General features: G+C 51.0%; 1 protein-coding gene across 1 annotated transcript in view; it reads left to right on the forward strand.

The window, feature by feature from the left end:
* The first annotated feature begins 934 nt into the window (after nt 1–934).
* CPLX2 (complexin 2) overlaps nt 935–16,560 on the forward strand; it is an 83,253-nt gene continuing 67,627 nt past the window's right edge. The window contains exons 1-2 of the mRNA XM_006732505.3: nt 935–1,208; nt 12,931–13,011. The gene's annotated coding sequence lies outside the window, so the exon portion shown is untranslated. The remainder of the gene's footprint in view (nt 1,209–12,930; nt 13,012–16,560) is intronic.

Here is a 16,560-nt window from a genome sequence, read left to right on the forward strand (position 1 = left end):
ACAATTCCACATCTCTTGTGTGGGGGCGCCTGGGTGGCTCAGTCGGTTAAGTGTCTGCCTTCGGCTCAGGTCATGATCCCGGCGTCCTGGGATCGAGTCCCGCATCAGGCTCCCGGCTCAGTGGGGAGCCTGCTTCTCCCTCTGCCCGCTGCTCTCCCTGCTTGTGCTCTCTCTCTCTCTCTCTCTCGCTCTCTCTGACAAATAAATAAATAAAAGCTTTAAAAAGAAACATCTCTTGTGTGTCAGTCCTCGTGTTAGGAGATGGAGATACAAAGAAAAATAAAATATGGAACCCGTTTTTAGGAGCCTGGTAACTGAGAATATAGATGCGTAAGTAATTATAATACAATATGAGAAGTCTCCTAGAGAGATGTAAACGCTGAAGGAGCTTAAGGAGGGAGTGACTGACTGTGCCTTAGGGATCAGGAAGTTTTCATTGAGAATGAGGACACTTGCAAATAAAGTGTAAATAGTAAGGGGAAAGAATGTTCCAGCCAAAGGGAGCAGCAGATGCTAAGGCACCGGGGTGAACTTGCTCAGAATGAGGGCTATCTGTTCCGATGGGAACACACCTGGAAAGGAGACCCTGGATCTTGCTGGTGAAGGACCTTCAGTGCCACACCGAAGAGTTTGCATTTTATTATGGATGCACTGTATATATAGAAGGTTTGGAAAGCTCTCTCTAGGACTGGAATGAGATATTAGAGGTACTCACCAGAGGTACTGCAACAGAGCAAGTACAAGACCTGCCTGTGGTTGTTGGTCACGGAAATGGGGGGGGGGGTGGCGGGGGGAGTAGACTTCCAAGGCAGGCTGCCCTTTGTCCTCTAAGTAACAGGACCCTGTGTTCTCAAACTTCAGGGCAGAACTGACTCTATGGGGAACTCCCCCCATGTCTCTCTTCTTGGTTTCACTGCTGGCGCCCTCTCTCGTCCCCGTCGCCAGCCCCCGCCTCCTATCTCAGGAAGCTTGGGTCTCCCTGGGAGCGGGTCTGCCCTTGGGGGAGGCCTCTCGGCTTTGTGCCCTGCAGCTTGGCTGACACTCGGGGCGGACCGAAGAGGGGCTGGGCGCCCCCCGCGTGCACATGTGCTAGCCCAGGCAGGAGGAGTGCCTCAGCGGAGGAGTGCAGAAAGGGGGAAGGAGACGCGCGCCAGAATCTCGGTCCCGGGCGCCCTGGTCGGCCGCGGAGGAGCTGCAGCCTCCAACAGGTTCGTAGAACGCACGCTCGCTCTCTGTTGCTGAGCCGCCACCTCTTCGGCTGGAGCAGGTTCGCCGGAGAGACCCTAGCCATAGGCCCCGCGCCGCCGAGCTCCCTGAGGGTGGCTTCCTCCGGCCCTCCTTCCTTCTCCCGGTAGCTCTCAGCCGCCACCGGCTCTTCCGGGGAGAGGCGGAGGGCGCCACGGGCTCCTTCTCGCTTCAGCACCACCTCGGGGACAGCTCCCGCGCCCGGCGGGGTCCTCTCGCCGGGTCAGCACTGCACCGGCAGACGACGGCCATCCGCCGGCTCCTCTCCTCCTTGGGTCCGGGTTCAGTGCCACGGCCTCCGAGGACAGTCCCTCGTCCCCGCGGACTCCGCTCCCCGCGTCAACACCGCGGCGGCAGGCAGCTCTTGCCTGCTGCCTGCTTCCTGGCGAGCCGCGAACAAAGCCGATGGGCTGGGGCCTCCCGCGTTCCTCGCGGGTGGGTGGTTGCATCGATCGGGGATTTCGGCTTCCCCCAGAGCAGTGTCTGGGGCTAGCTGGGGAGGGGAGCCCAGTCACAATCGCGCGTCTCTGGCTTGGGTCTGCAGTTCGCCAAGGCCTGGCTGTGCAATGGCGGGTCCCAGCTGGAAGTCGGAAAGAGGGTGGAAGGGCGGACGGGCACAGAAGGGTCTGGAGTCCAGTGGGGCGGGCTGGGCCTAGGCTAGAAGGGAGGAGTGCTCTGCCCCCTCCTCCCTCCAGACCCCCACATCCACCCTAGCTCAGGACAACGGACTTCCTTCGGAGAGCCTAACACAGATGCCCGAGGCTGACAGCTGCAATCACTGACTCAGGCTGTCCCTGGAACATCCCTAGAAAGTGTGAGGCTGAGTTTCCGTGGGGGGAGGGGGCCGAGAAACTGCGGGGAAGTCTCAGGAACCGGCAGATACTTGCTTTCCCCTCCCTCCTGACCAGGGTTCCGCCCCCACCTCCGGAGCGTTGCCCGAGAGGAAGGAAGGGGGAAGGGAGGGACCCGGGCAGCAGGTTGTGAACGCCGGCTTGGCTCGGGGAAGCTGCAATTAGTAAGAAAAGAGGTTGAAGGAGCATGAGAAGCTGGGAGGTTCCCAAACTGGGAAGCCAGCTCCGCGGCAGAAAACCAAATGTGTAAGAGGAAAACCTTTCTCTGGGAGCTGAAGCTGGGAGGGCCCTTGCCTCACGTGACCCTCTCAATTACTAATAGTCTCTCCTGGGGAGTCGGCATAGGGGGCAGAGGTGATTTGCCCGAGGTCACTCAGCAATTTAGTAGCAGAAATGGGCCTAAAGCTCGGGCTCCCCCAAATCCTGGGCCTGTTGTGTAGCATTCACGGAGAAGTGTTTTAAAACCCCAGATGCAGGGAGAAGAGCAGAGTTGTTTCCATTCTGAGTCCAGATCTCAGCTCTGTCACTTACTAGCACGTGACCTTGGGACAGTGATGAGAAGACAGGTTAATAGTACCCACTTGTGGTGAGGATTTAATAAAATACCTATATAATGAGCTTAGGGCAATGTCTGGCACATAATAAGTACTCAGAATATGAGCTATCCTTTCTGCTATTATTCCCTCTGTAAACATGCACTAAAGATCTCTTATGTGCACTGGCTGTGCACTGGGGAGACAGAGAAGTGTCCTGGGGAGGGCACAGGCCAGCAGAGGAAGCAGAAAAGAAATCAGTTGCAATATGATGCGATAAGTGCTGTAATCAAGGTGAGTACACAGGGCGAAGAGATCTCAGAGGCAGGAGTGATGAGCCCAGCCATGGGGATAGAAGGGGAAAGGTACCTCAAACACATGGAACTGTGTGGAAAGACCAAAAGGAGTGAGATCAGAGCCACCAGGGTGATGTCACTGTGCTGGAGGGTCGAGATGGGGACTGTGAAATGAGAGTAGAGAGAAAAGCTGGAGCCAGTCTCCAAAGGGTCTTCTGTGATGAAATATTTCAAACCTATTTTAAAAAAATAGAAAGAATAGTATAATAAACCCCACGTACCCATCATCAAGCTTCAACAGTTGGCCAATTTTGTTTCATCTATACCCACACCCACTCTCATCACACTCACACACACACACACACACACACACACAGATTTATTTTGAAGCAAACCCAAGACATCATATCATCTAGTGCAGAAGGATTTTAACATCAACAACAACACCCTGCCATTCAAATGTTCTTCTACCTTGGAAGTCTCTAACTCAAACTATGACTTTCCTTCCACAATCTGTTCTGAACATTCCTGTCCTTAGCAGAAAGTTTTGAGACAGGTTCATCCTATGGTCATGAGCCATGTCTATTATTAGAGAAACTATTTCAGAACAAATGGAGGGTACATCAGCTTCAGCAGATTTCACCAAGCCAGAATTGTTATCTCCACTACCTACACTGTGGCCAGAGGCCAGTAACTATTTGCAAGGCTGACCCAAAGACAAATTGAGCTCCATCAAGAAAAAGACAAAAGTAAGAGCTTCCCTTTCAAACTAATCTGAATGATAAGCTTATGAGGACAGAAGGCTCAAAGTCATGAAATCCTTGACTTGGAAATCATCAAACCCAACAGCCTTTTTACAGATAAGGAAGACAAGGGTCAGACATAGAGAGGGATTTACCCAAAGTTCCACAGGGCTGAGACCAGAGCCAAGACCTTTGAACTCATAATCAAGAGTTCTTGTCAGTTCACCATTCTGCCTGAAAGATTAGGTCTTAGAGTTTCTCAGCCCATAAACCTGGGATGCCATTTCCTTCCCAAGCTCAAAGCGCTGGAAGGAGGAGGGGGAAGTGGGGCAAGAAATGTCCTTTCTGGTTCTCAGGAGGAAGAGGATGACTATATATAGCAGTTGGTCTTTGAGACACGTTGACACGTGTTCCTTCCGTATCCTCCTGAAGAAAGTCTATGACTGTGGTGCCTGTATGCTGGCTACCGTGTGCATCTCCTGCCTCGTCCCCTGGTTCTCATTGACAAATATCTGTGGTCAGACACCCAGACCTCATTTCTGCACGTTTTTGCCCACCCCGTTTGTCTCAACCAGATGCATGTGAAGCTTCGCTTTTTCCATTTGCCCCAAACTGGGCTGCACATCCCTCTCAGCTACAGACCGCCATTCCTCTGATGTACGAGTAGTGTTTGGCCCAGGTCCTGGCAGGACTCAGAGCTCTTGTGCCTTTCTAGAGCATGAAGTCTCTCCTGTTACTGATGAAATGCAATGACCGTGACAGGTATGTGTGCTCCCATCAGGCTCTAGGCACTTCACAAGTCAGCATTTTGCTTTTCAGGGGTGTCCCTGCCTGCAAAATGGGGAAGGCAGTATCTCATAAGTTTCCCTGAGTCTTAGGTGGACAAACTAAAGCACATGTAAGGAGTTCTAAGCATCCCTGGTGAAGAGAAGTCAGCAGAGAATGGTCAATAAAATTACCTCACTTCTGGGAGTATGACTACAGGTGAGACGTAGGAAGGTGATAAAGATAGTGAATTTCAACTTGTGAAATTATCCCAGCTTTTAGCCTCAGATGAGACCAATTCAAATATAATACATATATTACATTATTAGATTAGATTAGATTTTATTATGATGATATAGGTTTTCCCCACTATCTGAAAGTTCGCTTTATGTCACATCACTTTTACAGAAGACCTACATTAGTAGGTCACTTCACTAACCAAAAGAAATTTGAAGAGGATTTCACTTTTACAAAATGGTAATTGCTTCTTTGCTTTGCACCATTTTGGTTTACAAAAGGTTTCATAAGAACGCTCTACTTTCAGATAGAAGGGGAAGCTGTATTATATTATACTGTCTGGGCCTAGCTGAATTGCAATAGGTAGGATCAATTCCAAAGGGACCTTGGTGAACATTTATTCTTCCTCCAACATTTACTCACTGAGTGGCTATCCGGCATCAGGCATGGTTCCAGGTATGGAACAAGACACCTCAGATCCCTGCTCCCATGGGGCTTACAGACTTGCAGTAGACACAGTCATTAATAACAATTAAAAAGTAAATATGAAAACATTTAAGTAGACAGACAGACAGATAAGGAGGTTCTGTCTGAAATGGCGACATGAAACTCAGGCCCCAATAACAAGAAGTCAGTCAGGGGAGGATGTGGGGCTACACATTCCAGACAAAGGAAATAGCTCCGGAAGAGGCCCCAAATGTGAGCCTGGTCTCTTTGGGGGACAGGCAGAAGGCCAATGTGGCTGGAGCAGGGAGCGAGGGGAAAAGTGGCAGCAGAGGAGAACAGAGAGGGGGCAGGCACCAGTCCCTCGTGCAGAGCCTTCTAAGCCATGGTCAAGATTTGGGATTTTATTTTAAATGCCAAATGTAAATCACTGGATGATTTTAAGCAGGAGAGTGATATAAACTGATTTTGCTTTAAAAAGATGCCTCTGGTTACTGCATGGAGAATGGATAATATGAACACGCTGGGCTGGGCACAGAGCAGGCAGAGAAGGTGACACACAGTTTCAGCCCTTCAGGTGTTCAGCATCCAGCAGAGGAGACAGGACACGAACCAGAATAGCAGAACCCTGTGGGAAGGGCTGCCGTGGGGAGGGATGTGCAAGGCATTAACACAGAGCTAAGAAGAACCCATTCAGCCTGGGAGGCATCAGGGAGGGCTTCATGGACGTGAGCAATGGCTGTTGGAGTGCACCTGGGAAAGGAGAGAGTAGAGCTGGTGCCAAGGACAGAGAAAGGTAATTTAGCAGCAGTGGACTGCACGAGCTGGGAGCCAGGCCGCCCGGGTTCAGATCCCAGCCACACCATTTAGTACTGTGTGGACGCACACAAGACACACTTTTCTGTGTCCCAGTGTCCTCATCTGGAAAATGGAGATGATGAAAATCACAATACTTATTTCAAGGGAGTTCTGTGAGGATCAAGCAAGTTAAATGTTGTGAAGCATTTAGGCAGTGCCTGGAAAGTACCTAGAAAGTGATATATGAGTGTTGGTTAAATAAAAATGGAGCAAATGGGAGTGGGGGAGCAGAAGCCTGTGCTGGAAAAGGTCAAGTAGAGCCCAGCTCTGAGGGACCTTGAAGGCCAGGCCAGAGATGCCCATCTTCTCTGTAAGCAACAGGGGGCTATCAAAGGCCTTTAAGCAGGGGGACCAGGGGAGGAGAGTAAGCTAAACCCCAATGGCCTCAAGAGGGAAAGGAACCTACCCACAGTCACGCAGCCAGTTACGGGCGGGACACTGCCATCCGTTTCCCCTCCTGGTCCAGTATTGTAGGAAGGTAAGGGCCGGATATATTTTGTTCTCCCATTGCATGCTCAGGGTGAGAAGGATGCCTAGGAAACTCTCAGTAAGTATTTGTGAAACACACTGCTAAATCCACAGCCAGATCACGCAGGGAGTGTCAGAAACTTTGAATCCTCAAGAAGGTCAGTGCGTTTCCGACAGCGGAGAAACTGCTCTCCGGAAAATCGACCAAACTCCTAGAGATGTTGACTTGGGGGCCTCAAGCCCTCTAAACCCCAGCTCCTCTTGTGACAGAAGACGCTGCCACCCACGCTGCCTCAGACACCCACTCAAGCTAATGAGCATCGCTGCCTAGGTTCAGAAGTTAATCTTGGTGAAGTGCCTGGAAGATGAAAAACGTTCCCCAGACATCCAGCGGAGTAATTGCCAATGCGGAGAAAATGTATCTCTACATTTGCAAGAGGCAGGCCTTTGTATTCCACAAGAAAACAGCCATTAGATTTCCTGTCTCTGACTCGTCAGGAAGCTGTGACAGCCTGGCGGGCAAGGAGGGTCTTGCAGTTCAAGCCGCAGATGGCAAGAGACTCAGAGGAACTCGGATCCAGCCATCCCATTCCTGAACGGCCGCTCCGGGCAGGGTGTGGGGCCGGGCGCTTCTCTGAACTGGAGAGAGCCCCAGCCCACGTATTTCCTGGCCAGTGACTTGAGGGAAGTCCCATCTTTCTCTGAGCTTCACGTTCAGCAGCTAAACAACGGGGATAATACCACTGGCCCCCAAACTGGGTCATTTTCCTTTTGATCCTGACCAGATGGGGTTCAGGCTGCAATCCCATTTCGCAAATGTGGAAACTCAGGCTCACTGATGCCTCAACACTCACTGAACAGCCACGATGGGCCAATCGCTGTTTGAGAGCTGGAAAGCCAATGAAGAATAAGACAGACAAGATGAGGTCCGTGCTCTCCCTGAGCTCACATTCTAGTAGGGAGACAGAAAATAAGCAAGTAAACAATAAAATAATTTCACCAAGTTATGTAAGTGCTAGGAAGGAAATAAAAGAGGGGTGTGTCAAGGAGGCAGGGGCTGTTTGTGTAAGGCAGGTAGGGCTTGAAGAACCCGGCACTGAAGCTGACATCTGGACAGGGAGAAGCAGCTAGCCATGAGACAAGTGTCCGGGGAGAAAGTGCAAAGGTCCTGAGGTAGGAAGAAGCCTGACAAAGTTGCATGACAGGAGCCGAGGGAGGGAGGGAGGGAGGGAGGGAGGGGGGTGGTAGAGATAAGGTCAGATGGGTTAACAGGAGCCAGAGCAGGCAGGGCCTTGAAGACTGGCTGAAGCAGAGGGGGGGCAATCGAAATTGTAGTGAAGTCCCTTTTTTCCCTCTCCTCACTGGTAAGGGACCTGCTGGGGCAAAGCCCACATCAGAGTGATCACCCAGACCCCCCGTCAGGCCCACAGTTCCTGCTGCCTTCGCTAGAGCAGGGCAGCCAAAAGGCAAGCCAAGTGATGGATCCCCCTGCTGGGAAATAAATGTATTGGCCGGCCAGCGGCTGGGTGGGCACCGTGGCTCTTGGCAGGCAGCGTCAATGAGGCAGGAGGGGGCCAGAGAAGACATAGGGCTGGCCGGGACTGGGCTGAGGCGAGGGCCAGAGGCACCTGCCTCAGGTGCAAAATGTAAAGGGGTGCTAAAAAGCTCAGTCATCAAAATCAAGAACATTTTGTGCAATATTTTTTAAAAACAAAATTAGTGACCCCAAAATCCATGGTGAATGAAACATTAAAATTTTCAAATAAGGACAGGATTCCAAAAGAGCCAGGCTGGGGGTAGGACATACAGGGTGAGTCATACATGTGCAGGATCCCATACTGATCCTAAGATGTCCACTCAACGGCAGGGACACTTCCTGGGCCAGTGCCCTGTTCCCACTGGAAGCCAGCACCCAAAACTGGTCTGCTCGTGACAAACTTAAAGTAAGAAACAGGTCCTAGTAGGCATCTCAGAGACCACTCTCTGCCTTGGCTGTGGAGACAGAAGCCCAAGCAGGGACCACACAGCCAGGAGGTAAGGCTTGGCACATAACCCCTGGCAGTGCATACTCCCAGGTGGACAGAAGTTCAAACTCACCCCTTGTATGCTGTGGGACCCTGAGTCAGGTACATTGCCTCTCAAGCCTCAGTTGCCCCCATCTGTGACCCCCAAGCTAAAAAGACTTAGTCCCCAGGATTCAAGAAGATAATACTTGAAATCCTTTAGCACCTGGCCACTCAAAGTGTGGTCCCCGGGCCATCAACATCAGCATCTCCTAGGAATGCATTAGAAATGCAGAATCTCAACTGCATCTCAGACCCACTACATCAGAATCTGCATTTTAATGAGACACCCCAAGGGATTGGCATGCAGGGAAAAGCCTGAGAAGCTGGTCAATTCTTGGCACTTTGAAGAGATGCTCAGTAAATGAGAGTGCTGCCCCTTTGCCCACCAAACTCTGAGTGAGGTCCTGACTTAGGGCAAGAGGAAAAACCCGAAATAGGGAGAAGAGATCTGAGGGGGCCACCCCATTACATTTTAAACGGTCAAGTTTTAAAGCCAGGGAATCTGGCTGAGCTCCTTCTATACAAAATCATATCAGCCCTCTGTTCATCTGGAAAATGGGAATAATAATAGCAAATCCCTTACGTGGTTGTGGTGAAGACAAAATAACATGAGTACAACCTCGGCACAATGCTTGTCACATAGTAAGTGTTCAATAAATGCTTGCTGCTGTTGCTGCTGGTGGGAGGGCCGGGGCGCGTTCAATAAATGGTTACTGAGCACAGCCCATGTGATGAAATAGATCACGCTTGCATAGCTCTTTGCCACTTATAAAGCACTTTCATTTACACCATCTCAACTGACTGTTCTCATAACCCCCTGGGTAAGATAGCATGAAATTCATTTTAAGGAGGGAAAAACCTAGGCTCAGAGAGGGAGAGTGATTTGGCCAAGCAAACCAGGATTTTTTTAAAGTAATTTATTTATTTGAGAGAGAGAGAGAAAATGTGAGTGGTGGGGGGAGGAGCAGAAGGAGAAAGAGGGAGAGGGAGAGAAGCAGACTATCCGTTGAGCACAGAGCCCCATGCAGGGCTTCATCTCATGACCCTGAAATCATGACCTGAGCAAAAACCAAGAGACGGAGGCTTAACTGACCGAGCCACCCAGGCGCCCTGCAAACTAGGATTTAAACCCCTAGAGTCTGACACTAAAATCTGTGCCAGCAACAGAGCATCCAACCAATAACCATAGGAAAAGGTCAAAAACGGAATAAGATAATATTAGATTCTAGAGATGGCGTTGTTCAACCTCCTTATTTTACGACAGGGAAAATTGAGGCCCAGGGAGGGGAAGAGACTTGTTCAAGGTCACTCAGACAGAGCGTCAGCCCTGGGGTCAGAACCCAGCTCACAAGGCTGCGAGTCCAGACTCCTGTCCTGAGTCCAGACCCACATCCTGCATCTGATTGGCCAGCCTCCACCTGATGAACCCAGGGCTGCGGGCTGTGGGTGGCCCAGGCTGGTTCCCTGAGCAGGTCTAGTGGACAGGAGGCATTCTAGCTAGGCATTCAAATGCACTTCCTTTCCAGCCCAATCAGGAAGAGCATGCAGAAGCTGGCGTTGCCAAGGTGAGGGCTGTGAGGTTGCTAGGACACAGTTTGGGAGCAGCCAGGTGGCAGAGGAGGGCTTCACTGGGGCTGGGGCTGGAGCAGAGACTAGGATCTGCCGCAGAGATCTTCTTGGCTGGGGGAGGACCTCCAACTCCACACAGTGGCTCAGCCAATGGGAGAGAGTTGACTCTCATAGACCCTCCATCTCTATGCACCACCCAAGCTAAGAGGCAGAGTCCAATTCTCCCTCCACCCCAGATCTCATCAAGCACAAGTCCTCCTATCTAGCCTCCCATCCCCCCACTCCTGCCCCTGCCCCTGGAAGGAGCCCTCTAGAGCATGAAGCTGTGCCTTGCAGTGGCTCTCCATCGTCCTCCAGCCTCTGTAAAGCTCCTTATAAGGGGCGCTGACAACCTCCCAGCTTCATCTTTCTCCCCAAGGATCTGGCCAAACCACATTCCTCCAAGTGGAACCATGCTCCCCCCACACCTTTGCAGATGCTGCTCCCTCTGCCTGGAAAGCCCTTCCTGCTCCCCCGTCCTCTAAGCCTCAGCTCAAGACTCACCGTCTCAGGGAAGCCCTCCCTGATGCCTCCCAGCAGTGAGGCATCTACGACAAATGCACCTCTGGGGATGTCACACTGGATTTTAACTATCCTCTTTCCTGTTTGGGTCCCCATTAGACTGTGGGCTTTTTACATCTCACTCCTAGAGTGAGACCCAGGTTCCAACTGTGCAAGATCAAGCCTCCTCTGAGCCTCTGTGCCCTCCTCTGTGTGATGGGGATGGTGACCTTGGCCTTGCCAGGTGGATGGGGGTAGTAGAGAAGGTGGATGTGAAGGGCCTGGCACATCACAGATACACTGAAAACACGGAGCATGCCCGCCCTGTTGTTTGCCCTGCTGTTGCCCTATTGTTTGTGTGAATACCACTAGCGTCCAGTGCAGCGTGCTCGCTCATACATGTGTGTTCCGTGTCCTCCTCCCCTGCACGGGGAGAACAGTAACTGCCGTGTGAATGGGCTCTGAGAACAGCGAAGCCCCGTCAAGTGGACGTCGTAATAATTCTGAGAGTTAGCACTCTTGATTCCCACCAGCCCCTAGACCTGAGTCATCCTGACACACTCTGCCCACCCAGTGAACAAATGGCTTCATTCACTGAACAAAAGTTTAAGATCTACTCTGCGCCAGGCAGCATGCTAGCGGTCGGGGACTCGGCAGGTAGACGTTAAATACATAATTGCACCACCTTTCTTTCCTGGCCTTCTTAAAGGTCAGCCTCCCCACTCGGGGCACAGATGGCCCTGCCTGAGGCCAGGGAGGACACCTCTGGCTCCAAGGTGCTCCCCGGGGCAGTCAGCAGGCTCACAAACATTCCCTCCCCACTTCCCCACCTGGCCATTTGGGGAACAGTAACATCTGCCCTCTTTCCAATCCAGTTGCTAGTTTTAAATTAACATACTGTCAGCTCCCCGAGAGCCAGAGCTTGCCCTTCTCCCTGCAGTGTCCCCAGGATTTAGAACACGGCCTGACACAGTCATTCAGCCACTATTTACTCGTTCATTCACTCACCCAACAGATATTTATCGAGTCCTGCTAAGTGCCGGGCTCTGGGGAATGGGCCCTGCCGAGCTCAGCTCTGAGTCTAGTGGCGGGACTGGGGCGGGAGGAGATTGCAGGAGGAGGTAAGAGTGCCTTGGAGCAGTGGAGACCGCGGGGTTAGGTGCTGTGTTCCCAGGGTGGTCCCAGAACACCACCGTCCCGGGAAGGGGCTTGAGTCGGCTGATCGATTGGAATCCTTGCTTCCCCCAAACCGTGTCTATCATCCAGAGCACCTCCTCGGTCCCCAGCTCTGGAAAGGACCAGGATGTCCCCTTTCTTGAGTCACAGCAGGACTGTGGTTACCGGATGAAGGGAAACAGTGGGGGAGGCGGCACCAGGTTGGACGCAGGTGGCTGCGGTTGCTGGGGCTTTGGGGTCCAGCCAGGAGAGGCCCTGACTGCAGGGTTGGGGGGGTGGGGGCGGGGAGGCAGAGCGGGGACTGTGGGTTCTCATCTGGTCCATACTCGCCCCTGTGGGAAGCAGAGCAGATGACCTCCCCTCTCTGCAACCTGTGCTCTCCTCGGTAAAATGGGAGAACATCAACCTCACTAGCCCTAACTTTGTGAAGGCAAACCCAGCAAACCTGCGGATCATTGTTCAGTCAACACATGTTCACTGGGCGCCCACCTTTGGTCAGGACCCATGCAAAGCTCCGGAGACAGAGTCATGGAACGTGCCCTTGCCTTTTCAGGAGTGCCTGGTGTCTCCTAGGAGAAAGCAGGGGAAGGTAACTACAATTTGAGGGGCTATAAGTTAATAGACATCCTCACAGATATTCTTAGTCAACACAGACGACAATGATTACAACAAGCGCTTATATGGCACTTAATGTATGAGATCGGGGCTGTTAGCAGCCCCATTTTACACACAAGGAAACTGAGGCTTGGGGAGATGTCATGGATTTTCCCAAAGCCAGAATTCAAATCCAGACATGACTGACAGTAAGCCCCACCCATTGACATGGGTCAGAAATCACATTTAAGTCAGGAAGCAGTGTGGTCAGCTGTACCATAAAAGCATGGCCCGAGCCAGTGGCCAAGAAGGGCAACTGGTATCAGGGGAGTAGGTGAGGTGGGGCCAGGGGTTGGGTCTGATGCCAGGTAGGGTCCCATCCTGCCCAGTCCCTTGCTGGAACCCCAGGGATCTGTTGTGGCCTCAGGAAAAGCAAGGAAATGTCCTCCTTGGAGTCTGGGGTTCAGTGCCCTTTCAGGGCACCCCAATGAACTGCCCCAGAAGTTCTCCCCCCTCACCCCTGAACACCCTCTCTCCTCCTCCAGGAAGCTGTACATCTCTGGCATGCGACCTGCTCTGCTCGTTGACTGAAGGTCCCTACATCTCAGCTCAGCCAAGAAGCAAAGGTAAGGGTACTGCCCAGGGTCATTCCCATGGGTGGTGTTCAGGGCCCCCACTCCCGGGGCCCTGGTGAAGGGGGTCACGATGACATTTCCCCTCCGTGATCCCCAAGAACACTCCTAAGTGGAAAGGAGATGGATCAACTGGGTAATGTGGTGGAATGGTGCTAGCCATTTACAACAGAGAAGCACTTTCTTGTGCATTAAACCTTAGGGGGTATTATCCCCAGTTTACAGATAAGGAAGCTGAAGCACAGAGATGGGAAAGCACTTATAGCTGGCAGGTGGCTACGCCTGAATTCCAACCTACATTTTCTTGTCTGTATCCCCATGTGGCCTGTGCATATTGTCTGTGCTTGGTACGTACTTGATGAATGAATGAGTGAATTAATGAACTGTTCAAGATCAATGGCAGGGCAGAGCAGGGCTGGAACCTGGCTCTCCCCCCAGTTGCTATATTCTTTCTGCTAACTGTGGCTTCCTGCACTGATGAGCTCAACAGTACCCCCTCCCTGTACCTCGACCCCAGGATCTCAAGCATCTCATGTGCGGTATCCATTACCCCTCCTGCTGCAGACAGAAGGATGAAGGTGGAAGGGTCGGCCTCAGCCCCTCTGTCAGGTGGCCCCCAAGCTTGGATCACACCCAGCATCCCTTCATCCACATCGCCTCTTCCCCACCACCCACTACCAGTAATCCAATGTGCATAGTTGTAAACTTGTTTCTTTAAATAAACAGTCTTGAGTTTCATACCAAATAGTCTTTTAAGAGGAGGAACGTCTCCAGGCCACCTCGTATTTAGCATACAGTGAGCCACATATTTGCACAGAGAGAGTGTGTGTGGATATAGAGATCGCTTGATCGCTATAGATATCATTGCTCATCCAGATGGGAGCTATTTATGATGCTGAGTCACCCGCAATGAATGCCACTGAGGGATTCCAGGCTGGGCTCTGAGCCCCAGCATCACAGACCTCATGGCTCTCTGCCTCATCCTCACTGTTCACAAATGAGAGAGACAGAGGCAGAGTGGTCCCCCATCTCGGTGCAGGCACAGAAGGAGACATTTTGGCTACGGGAAATAGAGACTTTCTCATAATCAGGTTCTATTTCAGATCCTTGTCCTCCATCCAGAACACCACACCCTTACAGAGCATCTAGTCCAATTCTTTCCTTGTACAGGAGAGGAAAGTGGGACCTAGAGAGGGAAGGACCTTGCCCAGTGTCCCACAGCTAGTCAGTAACAGACTGGTCCTAGAGCTCAGATCTTCAGATTGCTGCAAGGGGCTCTTTCCTCTTTCCTGGCCACCATCTTCTGTTTTATGTCCAATGTCTTGGCATTTCAGCCCCTCCAGAGCTGTCTGTCTGTCCTCTGAACACTTGGAGATGTCACTGAGCACTTCTTTCTCTGGGCTTCTCCAGGAGGGGAGCTAAGTTTGGTTTTGGGGTATATCCCCCCTACTTACTGCAGGAAATGCATACACTGGGCACTCAATGCATGTGCCTTGGGTGTTATATAAGACCAAACTCAGCACCAATTCCTGGGGAACCCTAGTTCTTCATTTGAAAAAGCACCTATTTATCCTCACCCTCTCTTTCTTTTCTCTAAGCCAGTTCTCTATCCATGCAAAAATAGACTCCCTCCCACTCACCACCCACCTCTGCCCAATTCTATAATGAATCAATTTTATTAATAGGCTTTGGGATGGCAATTTGACGAAGGCTTTTTGTGAAAGTCACCCTTTATCTCCCTATATAGTTCGCTTCTCAAAGAAGTCTAATAAACTGGTCAGGTGAGATTTTGCTTTACATAAAATATTCATTAATCCACTCTTTCCCTCCATATGGAATGTGTTTGTTTAAACATCCTTTATTATGGAGTCTATCCAATTGTTCTGAGACACAGTGGGATGAGATGGAAAGAACATGGGCTTTGGAATTAGGGCTGGGTTAAATTTTAACTGGCCATGTACTGGATCTGTATCCACACTGCTGGTGTGAGAATTAAATGAGATAATGTCTGTAAAGTGTCTAGCACATAGTAAGTGCTCAATGCAAGTTTGTGAATAAATGAATGACTCGGGACCCATATGAACCACATCCTAAAGGGTAAGGGACCAACTGACTCTGCAATCTGAAGTCTTGAAGTCATACAATCTCAGGAGGGTAGTTTGCGAAGTCTGGGGGAGCAGAACCCAGGAATTATGCTGCTGGCTGGGATGTCTCCAGGCCAGAAAAGAGCCACCTCTTTCTCTTGGAGAAGAGAAAACTCCTTGAGAGTAAACATTGTGTCTTATTAACTGTTGGATTCTACCTCTCCCAAAACTAGAGCCTAGCTCAGGGTAGGCAAAAAGATACACAGTAAGTATGGATTGAGTTGAAATGAGTTGAGTTGAGTTAAGCTGAGTAGAGCTGAACTGAGTTGCCCTGGCTTGAATTGACTTGTTTTGAGTTTGCTAATAGACCCAATTCTAGGACCTACCAAGGGAGAAGCTTCTTAGAACTCAAGCTCAGCTTAGACCAGGTCCCATAGCATGGGGGAAACACCGAGGGTGATGCTCTGGGGACATTCAGCACCTCCAAAGATGGAGGTACCTTGGAGAGAACCAGGGCCGTAGCCAGGGCTGAGGAAAAAGGGTAGAAATCTTGGCTTGGTCAGGGGGCACCACAGGCTGAATGTCTTTAAAACTTATTGGAACAGTGACAGGATCTTCCCATAATTTTAGAGTGACAGATTTCTTCTCTTCATGGCAGAGAGGGCCCTTTAAGGGTCCTACCACCTTCATGATTTCTGCCATATCAGTGCAATTCATTTACCACTTCAGTGGGAGATCTCTAGGTTGGGGCAGGGGGCAGCCAGGAGGGGAGAAGGCAGGCTGAGGCCAGGAGCCAGTCAAAGCTCCATACTGCAGATGCTGGCACGATTGTAAATTGGTCTTCCTGTTGGAGTGAGGCTTTGGGGGTCTGAGTAAGGTATGATTCTAAGTCCAGACTTAAATCAGGCATTGGTTGCTAAAGGGAACAGTGACCCAGGAACCATAGTGGGGAATCAGACAAGACCTCTGGCACCACTGGGGTCCCTTCACTGGCTCCATCTCAGGCACTTCTCCAAACTGAATGCAACCAGCCACCTAAAGGAGGCAGGAACTGAGACAACAATGAGACTCAGGTGAACAGGGGCTGCTCCAACCCTTTCTGCATTTGGCTGTGTCTATCTGTCTCCCACATGGGCTTGGGAACCCATCAAAGACACTACATCTATTCCTCTTGTGTCATCTAAAAATCTGGGTACGGGTTAGACATCCATGTTTGATGACTGAATAATTAGGTCAGAGGAAGGCTTACAATGCCAGTGGAAAATTTCAAGATTTCAAAATGGCAAAGGTCCAAGGTAGAGATGCCCAGCCAGGAAAGATAACATAGACCCAGAAGTTGCTCCTCAGGAGTTTGGCTCATGGGGAAAATGGGACTAAATGAAGTCGAGAGATAGGGTGGTGCCGCATGGGTTCAAAATAACATCGCTCAGAGCCCCGGGCTTCTGAGACAGGTTCCCAG

Source organism: Leptonychotes weddellii, chromosome 7 (genome assembly GCF_054177405.1).
Source record: "Leptonychotes weddellii isolate Sample4059 chromosome 7, ASM5417740v2, whole genome shotgun sequence".
Classification (NCBI taxonomy): domain Eukaryota; kingdom Metazoa; phylum Chordata; class Mammalia; order Carnivora; family Phocidae; genus Leptonychotes; species Leptonychotes weddellii.